General features: G+C 43.7%; 1 pseudogene across 1 annotated transcript; it reads right to left on the bottom strand.

Moving 5' to 3' along the window:
• Positions 1 to 4,860: 4,860 nt before the first annotated feature.
• Positions 4,861 to 6,111, bottom strand: LOC112611666 (annotated as a pseudogene). The gene has a single exon (XR_003116706.1). The product of XR_003116706.1 is annotated as a tropomyosin alpha-4 chain pseudogene (transcript).
• Positions 6,112 to 7,670: the final 1,559 nt, after the last annotated feature.

Below are 7,670 nucleotides of genomic sequence, written 5' to 3'. Positions count from 1 at the left end.
CCAGGCTGGTCTCGAACTCCTGACCTCCAGTGATCCACCTGCCTCAGCCTCCCAAAGTGCTGGGATTACAGGCATAAGCTACTGTGCTTGGCTGAAATTAGACTTTTTAGATCAGGATACAACATTGGGTTGTGTGAAACTTCAAATCTATTGTGTTGAAACTAAACTCTCCTTATTGCCAAATTAGAACATTATTGTTCACATTGGCAAAGAAATCCACACTTTTACAAAAGGGTTTTCTACCAGGCTTCTTGAAACATGGAGCTCTTCCATACTTTTCAGGACCGGAGCTATTACATAAAACTGGACACACATAGATGCTTGCATGGACAATGTTAACACTTTAAGGTCCAATTTATAATGTGTAAAGCCCCAATTTGGAGCTAGCTAGATAGTCTGTGAGGCAAGACTTAATGAGTAACGTGAACCTGCTTTGTCCCTATATCCTGAAGCATCATGTGTCTAACACAGACTTTGGCTTTCTGGGGTCACCATCCCTGGCTTCCTTCCCAAACTTCCATCTGAGCCATGCTGCTGCCACTGCTTGTAACAACTTCCCCAGGCTGGCAAGAATCTAGATTAGGCACAAGTCTACATGACCAACACATACCATTTGCCACACCAAGTTGTCCTCTGTTTCTAGACTTGGCTAAATTGCTACACCTAGATCATTGCATCTGGCTTTCTGAGCACCTGCTATGGAGCAAAATAATGTAAGATAAGAGTGTTAGTGCCCGCTAGAAAATGGAAGACAAAATAGAGCTACGAAATAAATGTTTCTTCATTTCTCCCTTCTGTGGATAACTCTGAGGACTGGCTTCTCCTTGAAATTCTAGAGAAAATCCAACAAGTAGCATGAACACACATGCCAATTGAATTGCATGCCTCCTCATGGTTAATCATGAAGCAGTGGCCAGCACAGTAACACATTGCATTGTTTTACATGTATCTTTGCCTCACTTCCCATTTTTTTCCACCCTTATATCCCTGCCCTTATGCCTTGCAAATACAGTGTCAGCACTTTAATCCTTGCTTAAAGCTCTGCTTTCTAAAAGACATAGGTTAAAACAATCGTCCAAGAGTGATTCTAGAGAACAATGATCAGGATGGAATTTTGAGTTGAATGTCCCATTTGGCTTAAAGTAATAGGTACTCCATTGCTGGTAGTATATGGCTAGTAACAACTCCTTGGCATTTGGTAGACTCATGATTTTTTCAATTTTCACTGTAGTTAATTGGGATAAAATGCAGGTCAGGCATAAGACAAGGCATTGGAAGATTAAGTGGCCATGGCCTTCAACCAGTATAGAAGCTGATACGGTTTGGGTGTGTCCCCACCCAAATCTCATCTTGAATTCCCATGTGTTGTGGGAGGGGCCTAGAAGGAGGAATTGAATCGTGGGGGCAGGTCTTTCCCATGCTGTTCTCGTGATAGTGAATAATGCTCACGAGATCTGACGGTTTTAAAAAGTGGAGTTTCTCTGCACAAGCCCTCTTCGCTTGTCTGCTACCATGTGAGATATGCCTTTCACCCTCCACCATGATTGTGAGGCTTCCCCAGCCACTTGGAACTGTAAGTTGATTAAACCTCTTTTTTTTTTGTAAACTGCCCAATCTCAGGTATGTCTTTATCAGCAGTATGAAAATGGACTAATACAGAAGCAATGTTACCTATGAGGCTTTTGGACTAGGATGGCTACTTATGGCAGCAGTAAAGACATTTAAATAAATAATAGGATCAGGGAAGTTGATTTATGGCTCTAGAAGCCAGGTGACTTGTATGGCAATATTAAAGGTCTTTATTTCCTGCAACATCAGGGAAAACTGTGTGAAGATCAGATTCAGAATCTGATTCTAAGGGTTTTGGAGCTGCCATGAAGATGAAATGCATAGCCTTGACAAGTATTGTATGTCAAGTCAGGGTCCTGATAGCAAAAGTGTAGAAATCTCAGACTTGGAATGGAGACTATTAGGTGGATGAACCTGAGCATCTAGAAACTCCAAATTCCTGTAAGCCCTCCTTCCCCAAAGACGTGACACCTTCATCTTTGCCACAGAAGACTAGACTCTACTTGCTGGCCGTAGGGTATAATAATCTCACCTGAAGCAGTGGCTTCCCAAGGTGATGTCCGTCCTTTAAGAAAAGCTAACCTCCACCACCTCTCATTCTCTCCAGACTGAGAGCCAGAGGCAGGTCTGGGCAAGCTTGGCTGCAGATGCAAAATCCTGTTTCAGGGTGAAATTGTCTAGATAAGAAAAAAGTTACAAACTCTAGCAAGAACTGCTGAACGTAAATTGAATATTGAGGGTAGTAGCCCAAAGAGGGGGCAAATACAGAGCTGGACAGTGGGGTATTCAGAAATGGGATAACTCATTTATGACTCATAATTTAGTTTTGTATCAAGAACACACAGAGAGTTTTCTAGGATGGTATTTGAGGCCTTGACTTCACAAGGAACTACAGAAAAAAAAGTGGAGACCACAGAAATACCTTGGCATAGTGTTGAAGAAGAGATTAGAAGGTTCAGGGAACTGGGAATATGATACAGGGACCTCTTATGTTTAGACCAAGAGCCTGCCACCCAGAGGGCATATTTTTCACTCAGACAGTAGAAAGCGCATTGGTGAGCAAGATACCAGCATCTTGGAGAAGCTCAGTGGTGCCTTTCAAAGGCACACACTGCAAATATAATTACTTGATAGGCAGCTAACCAGAGTGGTAGGTTCAGTCAGAGTGCTTTGGTCCACAGGGCTCTATGACAGTAATTAACAGATTACAGAGTCCAAGGAGTGAGTGGCATAGACCACCAATTAGGGTGCTATTGGGTTTATACAAACAGGAAGATATCTCGAACTGGCAAATGGAAGACTGACATTAACCACAGAAAAGGAAAATTGAAGCCTACGCCTCAGAGTCAGTTCACAGAGCCAGAGCCCATTATGAATGGAATTCTAGAACCCTAAGTGCTGATAAAAGTCATTCTCACAGAAGATCCAGTGCATCTGCAAACCCACCCTGTGGTTATTTCCCCAGTGCCCAAATATATAGTTAGGATAGATATAATTAGTATATACTTACCAGCTGGTAGATCCCTTACAGTAGTGGCCTGATTTGTGGAGTGAGGACCATTATGAGAAGAAATGGAAGCCTTTGAAAGGTCAAATGGAAGCTCTTGACATTTTCCTATCCCCAATACTAGCTTCCAAGAAAAATTAGAAGCAATGCCACATTTCTGGAGGAATTTTAGAGATTAGCATTACCATTCAAGATTTGAGAGATGAAGGTATTGGTCTCTATTGTATTCCCAATCAGCTCACCTCTGGCGGTAGACACTGCAAGCTTAATACTCTGTTTCAGCTGCTGGTCAAAATATAAGTTTTTTATTTCTTATTTTTTTAGAGATAGGGTCTAACTGTTACCTGGGCTGGACTTGAACTCTTGGACTCAAAGACTCAAGTGATTCTCTCACTTTCCAAGTAGCTGGGACTACAGGCACATGCCACTGGATATAGATATTTACTGGGGTAGAGCAACACAGCCTCAGGCAATCCATCAGTAGAGCGGGACCAAAGAAGTTTACCTTTTTTTTGTTTGTTTGTTTATGTAAAAATTTATTTGACCAAAATGTAGAAAAAGTGATACTATTCCATATGATACAGTTACAAGAATCTAAAGAAAAGTGTGGATTTGATTCCATTGCACAATTTGCTAGTGTATTTCCTGGGTAGTGTGGTGCTGAATAAATAGGAGTGGGGTGGTGGGGTGGGGTGGGTAAGGGATTCAGATAAGCCAGAAGCAGGGTGATTTTTAGTCGTTAATTGTAAACTTTACTCAGCCCCCACACGCTGCTGGGGAATGTGGAATGTTCCAGCTCTGAGATGTTAACTGAGAAAAGAGAAGTCAAACAAAGCCGATACATGCAGCCCTGTCTACAGAATCCTTCATTATCCAGTTTAATCAGGAGTTTCTTGGTGTTTTATTAACTTGGTCCCAAAGAAGGAATTCAAGTCCTAGATAAGTAAATCTTCAATTTGCTATTCCCTGAAGTATGGAAATGAAGTTGGGCCAATTTTTAATCTCTGCTGCCAGAGAGGCCCTTTCTGCTAATAGATAGAAACGCTTTTGCTCAACTTATGAATGACTTGTAGTCTTTCAGATATGGCTGACCTGAATTGGACTGAACTCCACCATATTCTGGCTGAGTGGGTCATTACTGGAATGAGACATTTGCTCTTCAGAGAACAACATTATTTTTATTTTATTTTTTTCTTGAGATGGGGTCTCACTCTGTCAACCAGGCTGGAGTGCAGTGGTGCGATCTCGGCTCACTGCAACCTCCACTTCCTGGGTTCAAGTGATCCTCCTGCCTCACCCTCCCGAGTAGATGAGACTACAGGCAGGCGTCACCATAATTTTTTTATTTTTAGTAGAGACAGGGCTTCGCCGTGTTGGCTGGGCTGGTCTCGAACTCCTGACCTCAAGTGATCTGGCCTCCTGAAGTGTTGGGATTACAGGCGAAAGCCACCGTGCCTGGCCAGAGAACAACTTTAGAATGAAGGAAATCACATCACATCAAAAAGAACATCACATCAAGGATCTATTAATTACCATCTATTAATTACTATATGTGGGTAATTACGACTATTACCCAAACATTCTACGTTGACTGCTTGAGAGGATGTTTGTTCTGCATGGTGGAGTGTGGAGAAAGGCCAGAATTCTTAGGTTAATCTATCCGTGGGTTATGACTTTCCACAATAGCCACCCCCGGCCCCCACCAGCCCTTTTATTGGCTCTGGATGGAAAATCCCTACCCATGTGATGGTGCCTATAGTTTGACCAACCGTTGACCCAAAAGGTTATGGTCTTCAGCGTTTTAATTATATCCACGACTAGATATTGGGGTCTGTGTTCTTCAAAGTGTGGGGCTGCCTATTCTCCCAGGAACCAAATGGCCTCTGTCTTAAGAAAGTATGCTTACTAGGAAATACCCTGCCTACCTTAGGAATAAATGCAACTCAAGGAAGAAATAAGAGAGCTGAAAAAGCTGGTGCCATTTGAAAAAAAAAGGGAAGGAATGAGATTTAACTGGTGCTCAAAGCTTCTCTGATACAAAATATTTGGTCATGTATTCATAATTTGCTTGACATTTCCAGCAAAGCGAAGATGGCAATAACAAAAGGAACTTCATACAAGAGAAAAGAAAGACCCACGGAGCTCCGCAGTTTCTGTTGGAACAAGACTCTTCTGTTTTGCTTATATACAGTTAAGTTCGTTTAGTGTCTGATCCAGTGTCTGATGTAAGCCCACGTTCTCTTCTTTGGCCTGGGCAAGTTTCTCTTCCAGGTCATCAATTGTCTTTTCCAGTTTTGCAACCGTTCTCTCTGCAAATTCAGCACGGGTCTCAGCTTCTTTCAGTTTGTCAGACAGAAGTTTAATTCTTCTTCATATTTGTCCTCCTTTTCAGAATACTTTTCAGATGCAGCCTCCAGAGATTTCAGGTTGTTAGTAACATTCTTGAGTTCTCTTCCTCCAGGTCACCACATTTCCCACATTTTAGTTCAGACACCTCCGCACGCTCCTCTGCCCTCTCCAGCTCACCCTCCAGGATGACCAGCTTACCAGCTACCTCCTCGTATTTGCGGTCAGCCTCTTCCGCAATGTGCTTGGCCTCTTTGAGCTGCATCTCCTGAATTTCCATCTTCTCCTCATCCTTCATGGCCCGGTTTTCTATCACCTTCATTCCTCTCTCACTCTCATCTGCAGCCTTTTCCGCCTCCTCCAGCTTCAGGGCCGTGGCCAGTCGTTCCTGAACCCTGTCCAACTCCTCCTCAACGAGCTGGATGCGTCGGTTGAGGGCGGCCACATCACCTTCAGCTTTCTCGCGCCGCTCGCGCTGGCGGTCCAGCTCCCGCTGCAGGCCCTGGGCGCGGTCTTCCGCCTCGTCCGCCTGCCGCTGCAGGGCTTGGATCTTGCGTTTCACCGCCTGCAGGGAGTTGAGGCCGGCCATGGCGCGGAGGCGCAGAGGCGCAGAGGCGCACGAGCAGCGGCGGGCGCTCGGCTGGACTCGGCTCCGGTGAGAGCTGCACGGCCGCGCCCCGGCCCCCCAAGCCTTTGAGAAGTTTAGCTTTACTTAGCATATCTATATAGCAAACCTGCACATGTGTCCCTGAACCTAAAATAAAAATTAAAACATAAAATAAAATAAATTTAAAAGAGAGATCATATTCTTTTATTTGAGAAATACTAATCCATAATACTATCTTATATATTATCTGAACAATAAAACTATCATATAATTTATTTTTAAAAGAGAGCCATCATGCTGCAGTTTCTTTGGATTTTGAAGACAACATAGTATAACTTCTCTCCCAGTTCCCTGATGCCTCAGAAAGCCACCAGTGTTGAGTGTGGGTGGCAAATCCAAGCTGTGGTTCCAGGTAGTCTGTTTCTTGGGCCACGTGACCAACAGATCCAATGGTGCTAGAGGCATCTGCAATGGATAAGGATGTCGCAGTCTTAAATAGAAGAGTCACAGCACAGAGCCCTGAGATTCTGGAACAGGGCCACGCACTACTGGAGAGAACTATCTTGTTTGGAAAGTAGCTCGTGGCATACTACTGGAGCCCAGTGGAGACAGAACAGCTGACCATGGGGCACCCTATTACTATGCAATCTGATTTCCATTATGAGTTGGTGTTATCTAACCTACAGAGTCCTACTTTTGGACACATGTAACAGCAATCTGTCATGCAACGGAAGTGATACATTTGGATATAACTTGTAGCAGGTCCAGAAAGATTAAGTAAATTATATAAACAGATGTTCCAGACTCCCATTTCACCCATCTCTGCTGCACTGCTGACTCCCAATCGATCCACACTCATAGGCTCCTGGGAGCACCTGACATCTGACTGAACTCAGTGTTAATTTAATGGGATTGTTGCTGCATTGCTGCCCCAATCAAAAGTGACCCTGAAGGATGATGGTAAAAGGTGGTTCATCCAATGGGACAAGCTGGAACCAGTATACGTGATCATATACTGTATGTGGAGGAAGGATGTGGCCTGAGGCCTAGATGTGTACTCCTTCATGGCAGGAGTAGATGTACTCCTTCATGGCAGCCAGCTGGCTAATGGCCTGGAAGGAACAGACTGGAAGATGAGAGTTGAGGAAATCTGGGGAAGCAGAATGCAGATAGACCTATGGAAGTGGGTACCAAGTGCATGGATAGATCTTTGGGTCACACGTTAATGATGACTGAAGACCGTATATACATTTGAGGTTCTCAGTCACCATCTAGACAGGGTGGCCCATCCTGTGTGTTTTTCATGCAATCTCTCCCCTCAGATATCTCAGTATTTGTTCAATGTGTCTATGAAGAGAGTGGTCAAGGTAACAAGGACACAGGTCACACAAAAGTCCTAAAACAGGGACTCTGACTTATTTACTGTGATTGCTGAGTACCCAACCTACTAGCAAAAAAGACCATTGCTGAGTCCTTGAAATGGCATCTTTCATCATGTACACCAGCTAGCAAACTGGTGACAAGTCAATGACATTGGAATGCTTCCATGTTACTGCAGGCAGCAATGCATCTTTCCTAGAATTGACGCCAGCTCCAGAGGGAGATTTTCTTTTTTTTTTTTTTTTTTTTTTTTTTTTTTTG

This window comes from Theropithecus gelada, chromosome 18, assembly GCF_003255815.1.
Source record: "Theropithecus gelada isolate Dixy chromosome 18, Tgel_1.0, whole genome shotgun sequence".
NCBI lineage: Eukaryota > Metazoa > Chordata > Mammalia > Primates > Cercopithecidae > Theropithecus > Theropithecus gelada.
The sequence above is the reverse complement of the archived record's forward strand: the minus strand, read 5'-3'. Positions and strand labels throughout refer to the sequence as shown.